This window comes from Orycteropus afer, unplaced genomic scaffold (assembly GCF_000298275.1).
Source record: "Orycteropus afer afer isolate SDZICR_OR568_19922 unplaced genomic scaffold, OryAfe1.0 scaffold00398, whole genome shotgun sequence".
Lineage (NCBI taxonomy): Eukaryota > Metazoa > Chordata > Mammalia > Tubulidentata > Orycteropodidae > Orycteropus > Orycteropus afer.
Genome location: NW_006921985.1, coordinates 742,715 through 751,565, shown reverse-complemented (window position 1 = coordinate 751,565; position 8,851 = coordinate 742,715). Strand labels below are relative to the sequence as shown.

Below are 8,851 nucleotides of genomic sequence, written 5' to 3'. Positions count from 1 at the left end.
CTGAGTTAGACCCTTCACCTTCCCAGGCCTTACCCCCCCGACCCTCAACTCATCCAGAACCCTCACCCCCTGTGACCCTCACCCAACCCGGACCCTTCAACCTGTGACCCTCACCCACCCCCCCCTCTGGCTGTCACTCATCCCAAACCCTAACCCCCTGGGACCCTCACCCACCTCGCATCTTCCCCCCACCACCGACCCTCAGCTCATCCGGAACCCTCACCCCCTGTGACCCTCACCCACCCCAGAACCTCACTCCCTCTGACCTCACCTTCCCGGGTCACCCTCCGCCCCCCAGCCTTCAGAGCATCTTTCCTGGATGGACACCTGTTAGCCACCCGGGAGAGGGAGGCGTTCACCCTGAATACATGCAATGGGTGGCAAAGGCTGTGTGTTAAGAAAATACAGAAGTGGCTAATACGTTGAATTTGGGAGAAACAAAGTTTGGGACTGAAGGTAAGAAATCCTGTTGTGTTGCTGGGGGTCTGTGCGGCCCACCCAGGGCGGTGCTGCTGGAAAACCTCTGAGGTTGAAGGCTGTACTTCTTTCCCCAAAGGCTCCTAATGTAATTTTTCAAATTGCTGTTGACCTTGAATTTGTTCTTTTTACCGGACAGAGTATCCAACTATTTAGATCCCTTTGTATTCGTTTCGGTTTTTCCTCCATGCTAATGTTTTTGTATCGCTCTCATTAGTGGGTGTGTGAAATTTGTTTCCTGTTTGATTTTTTTCCTCTTAACATTATAGCACTTTTTGTGCAAAGTCAATAATTTTTCAAAATACAGAAGGACCCTCTTTGCTTATGCATTCCCCAACTACTGTTGCAACCTTGTTTTCTTCATTGTAAAATATAAGCTGCGTATGCAAAGTACAGGAAACACGTTTGTTCAGTTTAAGCGAACAGCAAAATTAGCCTTTCCTGTTACCACTACACAGATAAAGAATTAGAAATATGGCCGTCCTTAGAATCCTTGCACCCCCACACACACACCCCAATTCCTAATCACAACCCTCTCCCATCCACTCCCATTTCAGGGTAACCATGGCTTTGCCTTTCTTTGTAATTTTACTATGTATGCATTCCTAAACAGTTGACTGGTTTTGAACTTCATATTACAGTATCACGCTGTGAATATTTTCTATGTGTGGTAGGTACTTTGAGACATCTTGACTGAGAGTCATCTGAGTTGCTAATTACTGGTTTGATTTTCATTGCTGTATAGTATTCCATTGTATGAGCGTGCATGCACATACAGCATTATCCATTTTAGCCTAGAAAGACATCTGCGTTGTGTCCAGTTTTTTGCTGTTGTGCATAATGTTATTAAGAATGTTATGTGTAAGTATTCGGTTGCCTCTAAGCATGAAATTTTCTAGGCTCTGATACTTTGGAGTGCAATTATGGGGTGTGGCAGTTAAGGTTGCCTGTCCTCATGGCTGGGCAGCTGGATGTGGGTATTGCCCATGATGACTTGTGCTCACCTCCATGGTGGAATCTGCTGTGAGCAGCCAGTCAGTCGAAGGGGAGCTGCCTTTGGAGTGTGGCCCGCCTCCTGTGCATATGGAGAAGCTTTGAGAGAGGGCTTGAGCCTTTTGCCAAGTTTCGGATCCTGCATTTGGCTTGAGTCTTCATCTCCAGTTCCTAGACTTGAACCCCTAGCCTGCCATGTTGCCTGCTGATCTTGGGATTGTGCCATTTTAACTGCTGACCTTGGGTTCATCAGCCTCAGTAGCCAGCAGCTGCCTGAGTCAGGAGGCACTTCCAGGTTCAGTGGGCCTGGAAGCCCAAGGTCGAGGGGCCTTCACCCGACCACTAGAGCCAACACTCAATTTGGGCTTCTAGTCTCCTAAACTGTAACAGAATCCATTCCTGATTATTGAAGCCATTCATTTGTAGTATTTCTGTTAGAGCACCAGAAAACTAAGACAAACTTTGGTGCTGCTCTAACAGCACCTGAGATGTGGAAGCGGGGGTGGGGCACGCCATTGGAGCCCTGAGGCCCCCGGCCGTGGCAGCAGAGCCAAGAGGCCGGCACAAGATGAAGCGAAGGCTTGCGGGCCCTCAGAGCGAGCTAGCTCAGTGCCTTTGGGCAGGAGGCTTCTGGCGAGTAGGTTGCCTTCAGGGTGCTAATTGGTAGAGCTGAAAAGCTCTGTAATACTTGCTGGCACAGGGCAGAGGTCAGGCTGGCTTCTTCCAGAGACCACGGAAATGAGAAGCCAAGCTGCCTCGGTCTCAAAGGGTAGGACCATCGCCTCTGGGGTTTCCAAGGCTGGAACCTCCACAGCCTCCTAGGTTTTAAAGAGTCAGATCTTCACCAACTCAGTTCTGGAGTGTACATGAGTGCCAGTGGGATGGGGCTGTATCTGCTGCCCAAAAGTGTAGGGGTAGGGTTGCCATGCACAGGGGGCAGAAGAATGGGGCTCTCCACTGAGATGGAATAGGAAAACCAGGCTACCCAATGCAGGAGATCTGTACAGGTGCCCAGCTGACAAGGGCTGCAGTGTAGTGGTAAGGTTGTGTGTCAACTTGGCTGGGCTGTGGTTTTGAGTGGCTGGGCAGCTGGAGGTAGTTATCCCCCATGATGAGTCGTACTCACCTCCATGGTGAGTCTGCTCTGAGCAGCCAATCAGTTGAAGGGGAGCTGCCTTCAGGGTGTGGCCCGCCTCCAGTGCATATGGAGAAGCTTTGAGAAAAGTCTCAAGCTTTTTGGCACATTTTAGAGCCTGCATTTGGCCCGAGTCTTCATCTCCAGTTCCTGGACTTGAACCAGTGGTCTGCCATGTCGCCTGCTAATCTTGGGATCGTGCCATTTTACCTGCTGACCGTGGGTTCATTAGGAGATACCTCCTGCTCCAGTGGGCCTGGAACAAGAGGCAGAGCTAAAGCCTGAGGTTGAGGGCCCTTCACTCAGCCCCCAGAGCCGGCACTCTGAATTCAGACTTCCGGCCTCCTGAACTATCAAGAGAATAAATCCGTGCTTGTTAAAGCCACCCACCTGTGATAATTGTGTTACAGCGGCACTAGAGGGCTGAGACGTGGGTCCCAGGGTTATGGTCCCTGGGTGGCAGCGGTGCTTTGTGCTCGTGTGGTGACCTAAAGGTTAGCGGTGTGAACTCACCCAGAGCACCTCGGAGCAAAGGCCTGCTGATGTGCTTGGGTACAGAAGACCGAGGGGGCAGTGCCGCTGGGTGACATGATGCGGTGCCACCTACGGGAGGCGACTTGGAGGCGATGGTAAGGGTTATGCCTGACTGATTTTTCAGATTGACTGTCCTGGGCTATTACTCTTCACCTGAATTTGCCAGTCTGGTGGCTGTGTGAGGGTGTTGTTTGGGGGCTGTAACTGGCGTTGCTTTGTCACTGAGACAGTGCAGCATCTTTTCATGTGTTTCTTCACCGTCTGGTTTTTGGTGCGTTGCCTGTTCATTGCTGGTTTGCTCCCGGTTGTCTTTTTTTCCTTGCTTGGTGGGTGTGTTTTTGCTTTGTGTTAATAAATGCTGGACCGCAGTACTTTGGCGGTTATGTATGTTACAGATTCCTTCCAGTGTGGTTTGCCCTGAAGTTCTTTGTGGCCTCTTTGGATAAGCAGTTGCGTTTTAATGTGGACAGGTGTAGTCATCCTTTCCCTCATGGTTGCTTCCATTTGTTCCTTCTGCCCCAAGGCCGGGAAGACCCCGTCTTGGGCTGTCTTGTAAAAGCTGCAGAGCTTGCCCTCGTAGCTGAGTCTTTGCTCTCCCTGGGATCTGTGTTTGTGGCAAGTTGGGATCCAGGCTCCTGTTTTTCACACGGATTTCCAGGTGTCCCAGCACCGCTTACTGAACAGACTGTCTTTGCCCATGCATCCACATGACCACTCTTGCCCCAGGGCTTTCTGGGCTCAGCTCTGTTCTTTTGTTCTTGTTCTCGTTCCCTAGTGCCACTCTGACAAGAATAGACCACAAATGGGATGGCTTGAACAAACTGGAGTTTATTCTCTTATGGTTTGAAGACTTTAAGTCCAAGTTCAAAGTGCTAGGCTCTAGGGGCTGGGTGGAAGCCCCTCAACCTTGGGCTTCAGCTCTGCCTCCTGCTCCCAGCCCACTGAAGCTGGAATCTTTTCTTCACTCAGACAGCTGCTGGCTGCTGAGACTGACAAGCCCAAGGTTGACAAGTAAAAAGGCATAGTCCTGATGTTACCAAACTACACGACAGTCCATTAATTCAAGTCCATTGAATGTCCCAAGATTGGCAGAGCACGGTGGGCTGCTGAACAACATGGCTACATGCAGGGTCCAAGTGTGCCATAAGCTAGAGACTATCCCCAAGGCTTTTCTTTATATACACGAAGCAGAAGCAGACCACGTCCCTAAAGTGACTACTCAGCTGCTTGTGGTACATCCCACCATGGAGTTGATTGCCAGTCTCATGGGGAATAACTTCCACCAGCTACCCAGCCACTCAACCAGGCCCGGCCAAGTTGACACACAAACTCAACTACTACAATTCCACCCCTTGTCAACTTAGCATTTGTATGATCTCCTTCACTGGATGGCTCCAGTCCCCTAGTTCCTGAGTGGTGACCTGAACCCCTTGGCCTGGCAGGCCTGTTCCTCTCCCTCTTGGGCATGGCAGCCCCGCCCCCTCACTCTTGGGCGGCAGCTGTGACTCCATCCCACTGGCTCACATGAATGAGCAGCCCCACACTCCAGAACCAAGTTGGTGAAGGTCTTGCTCTTTGAAACCTAGGGGGCTGTGTTGGTTCCACCCTCAAAAGCCATGGTCCTACCCTTGACACTGAGGCAGCTCTGCTTCCAGTTTCCTTGATCTCTCCACTTCTGCCAAGTAATGCCCAAGGGCAGCTACTTTCTTGCTCTGTGGGCTGGCCCACCTGCTACTTCATCTCATGCCGGTCTCTTCTACCAATTAATGCCCGAAGGCAACCCACTCTGCCAGGAACCCGCCTACCCAATGGCATCTGGCTTTCTCCTCCATGGGCTGGTCAGCCTGTTGGTGTTGAATACTGGTCTCTCTGGCCAGTCTCTCTGCCGAGGTCTCAGGTCAAGGACGCACTTCATTCCTATTTCCACATTTTAGGTATCTGTCAGAGCAGCACCCCATTCCTGGTACCATATTCTGTTTTGGTTACCTAGTGCTGCTCTGACAAGAATGTACCACAAATGGGATGGCTTTAACAAGAGTTTATTCTTACAATTTGCAGGCTTTATGTTTGAGTTCAAAATGGACCCTCTGGGTTTGGGACTAAAGTCACAGGGGACATCAACCAAAACTGGCATAACATACACTACATAAAACACCAAAGAAGAGTTGATGCTTTTATTTATGTATGTATGTATGTATGTATGTATGTATGTGAAGATTTACAGAGTAAATTCACTTTTCATACAGCAGTTCACATATACTTTGTCTCATGTCATTGACCAAAATTTACAATGCAGCAGCTCCCCTCCCACCTCCTCCCCACAGTTACCCCCTCCCAGTGTCCATCCCTTCATACTCTTCTGCACCCTGAGCTGTCTCCCTGTGGACAAGCAGCCCTTCCTTCTCCCATGATTGTTCTCTCCAGGGCGTGTGTCTACTTGAGGTAAATGTTTAACTCACATGCCTGTACTTTGTTTGGCTGGAAACCACAATTGTTGGTTCAATTCCAGACCTGAAGGGCAACTAGGGGCCATAGTCTCAGTGGTTACGCCAGGCTCCATTGGACCAGCAAACCTGGTCCCCACCTTCTTTTTTTTTTTTGCCTCCAAACGATTTTGAGTTTTGTACCACATTGTTCTCCCTCTTTATGTAGGATCTCCTACATCCCTTCCAAGTGGATGGCAGTGGTAGCTGGGCACCATCTAGTTCTTCTGGTCTCATAGTTGTATGGGTTGCAGATCGGATGGTGTACCAGTCGCTAGGACTGATTGTTTCCATTAATTTTGGTTTTCTTCTTTCTTCTTGACGAGGAGAGACCTGTTGTTGCATCTAGATGGCAGCTTCCTAACTTTTAAGGTCCCAGTCGCTACTCGCCAAAGTAGTAGGTGGAACAATGTTTTGTATAGTATGTTATGCCAATTGAGCTTGATGTCCCCTGCGACTATGGTCCCAAGCCCTCAGGATCAACTACGCGGTCCCTCTGGGTAGCTGGCTGTAGCCAAGAAGTCACGACAAATATGTCCCTTGTCAGCTCTACCATACGCCTGAGAATTCTTACAGAACGTACAAATACACTTGTAGAACCATTGTCTGCCAACCCTATACACAGTCTTGGGTACACTCCTTGTTGCATAGACATACCTAATAGTTCAGCCTGTCCACCCATCTATCCACCCATATACCCATGTTTGCCTTCACTGACAACGTAGAACTGTATGTGCAAAAGGGCTCATCTTTGTTGTCTGCACATTGATGTTGTCAGATAGATCTTGGCTGAAAGCAAAGAATACAAGAAAGATGTCTACTTGTGTTTTATTGACTATGTAAAAGCATTCGATTGTGTGGATCATAATAGATTATGGACAACATTGCAAAGAATGGGAATTCCAGAAAACTTAATTGTACTCATGAGGAACCTGTACATAGACCAGGAGACAGTTGTTCAAACAGGACAAGGGGATAGTGAATGGTTTAAAATCAAGAAGGGAGTGCATCAGGGTTGTATCCTTTCACCACACTTATTCAATCTGTATGTGGAGCAAATAATCTGAGAAGCCAGACTGTGTGAAGAAGAACGTGACATCAAGATTGGAGGAAGAATCATTAACAACCTATGATATGCAGACGACACAACTTTGCTTGCTGAAAGTGAAGAAGCACTTACTGATGCAGATCAGAGACTACAGTCTGCAGCATAGATCACACCTCCACATAAAGAAAACGAAAATGCTCCCAGCTGGACCAACAAGCAACACCATGATAAATGGAAAAAGATTGAAGTTGTCAGGGATTTCATTGCACCTGGATCCACAATCAGCACCCATGGAAGCAGCAGTCAGGAAATCAGATGTTGTATTTCACCGGGCAAATCTGCTGCAAAAGACCTCTTTGAAGTGTTAAGGAGCAAAGATGTCACTGTGAAGACTAAGGTGCACCTAACCCAAGCCGTGGTATTTTAGTCACCTCACGTGCATGTGAGAGCTGGACGAGGAGTAAGGAAGACCAAAGAAGAGTTAATGTACAGCTGCAGTCATTTTTAAATTATCTTCAAGAAAATTTGTTTACCTGTGATATTAGTGATACTTTTCGATAATTTCCACATTCCATTGAATTTGCTTTCTTTAAGATGGGTGATAGGCATCTCTTCCAGTCAGTTGACCAGGTAGCTGTGGTCCTTATTTCTTGACATAGATGAGTAAGTGCTTCCAGCATTGCATCTGTTTGGCGAGTATCTCAGTTGGTATTCTGTCAATTCCTGGAACCTGTGTCTTGCCTTTTAGTGGCGCTGGAACCTCTTCCACCATTTGTCTGTCAGTGTGTCACACTGTGGTGGCTTACATGTTGCTGTGGAGCTCCAAGCTGTACCACCAGTGTTTCAAATACCAGCCAGATCCCTCATGGGGGACAGGTTTCAGCAGACTAAGATGAGGAAGAAAGGCCTGGTGACAGCCTGGAAATCAGCCAGTTGATAACAGTAGAACAGGGTCAGATGTCATGCTGGGAAACCCTGGTCTTAGGCATCCCCCATCTGCTTTCTGTCTCTGTGGACTTGCCTGGTCTGGATACTGCCTATCAAGGGAGTCGTACCATACACAGCCTTTGGTATCTGGCTTCTCTTACTTGGCATGATGTTTCCAGGGTTCATGCATGTTGGAACATGTGTCAGGACTTCATTCCTCTTTATGGCTAAGATTCCATCGTGGTGATGGACAACATCCTGTTTGCAGTTATCGGTTAGTGGACATTAGGGTGGTTTCCACTTTGGAGTGTCATGAGGAAGTCTGCTATGAACATTTATGTTCAGGGTTTTCTGTGCCTAGATGTTTTTTATTCCCTTATGTATATACCTGAAGCTCTGGTAGCACAGTGGTTAAAGTGCTCGGCTGCAAACCGAAAGGTCAGCAGTTCAAACGCACCAGCCACCACCCTGCAGGAGAAAGATGTGGCAGTCTGCTTCTGTCAAGATTACAGCCTTGAAACCCTATGAGCAATCCTGTTCCGTCCTCTACAGCCACCATGAGTCGCAGTCAACTCAGTGGTTGTGGGTCTGGTTTGCGTTTTTGCATGTATACCTGGAGTGGAGTTACTGGGTCATACGGCAATTCCCTGCTTAACATTTTGGCGACCTGCCTGTTTTCCAAAGCAGGGTCACTGTTTACCTTCCTGCCGGCAATTTATGAAGGTCAAATTTCTCACATCCTTGCCAACGCTTGTTATTACCTGTCTTTCTTACATACTCATCCTGGTAGGTGTGAACATGAATGAATTTTGAATTTTATCAAATGCTTTGAAAAACTCTATTGACATATAATCCTACACATTAACAGAATAGCATTAGCTGCAAGCCAGCCTTGCGTTCCTGGGATAAACCCAATGGAGACATTTTACATTGCTGGATTATTATATAGGAATTTGGAGTCTTGTTCATGAGTGAGACCGACCTGCGCTTTTACTTTCTTGAACTGTCTTTGTTAGGTTTCGGTACTGAGGTTGCGCTAACCCTTGGGAGAGGAACTACATGTTTTTCTTTTCTTGGGAGAGCATGCCCCGTCACAGACCTCTTTCTTCCTAAATGTTTTGTGGAACTTGACAATGAAGCCAGCTGGGCCTGGGCTCTTCTTGGTGGGGGGGATTTTGAGTATGGCCTTTTGGACTTATATTCTTTGTAAACAGGTTTTGCTGTAACTTTTGTGTGTGTGTGTGTGTGTGTGTG

General features: G+C 48.0%; 1 protein-coding gene across 1 annotated transcript in view; it reads left to right on the top strand.

Moving 5' to 3' along the window:
* The window catches only part of NELFA (negative elongation factor complex member A), a 24,564-nt gene that overhangs the window by 626 nt on the left and 15,087 nt on the right, over positions 1–8,851 (top strand). The window lies entirely within an intron of this gene.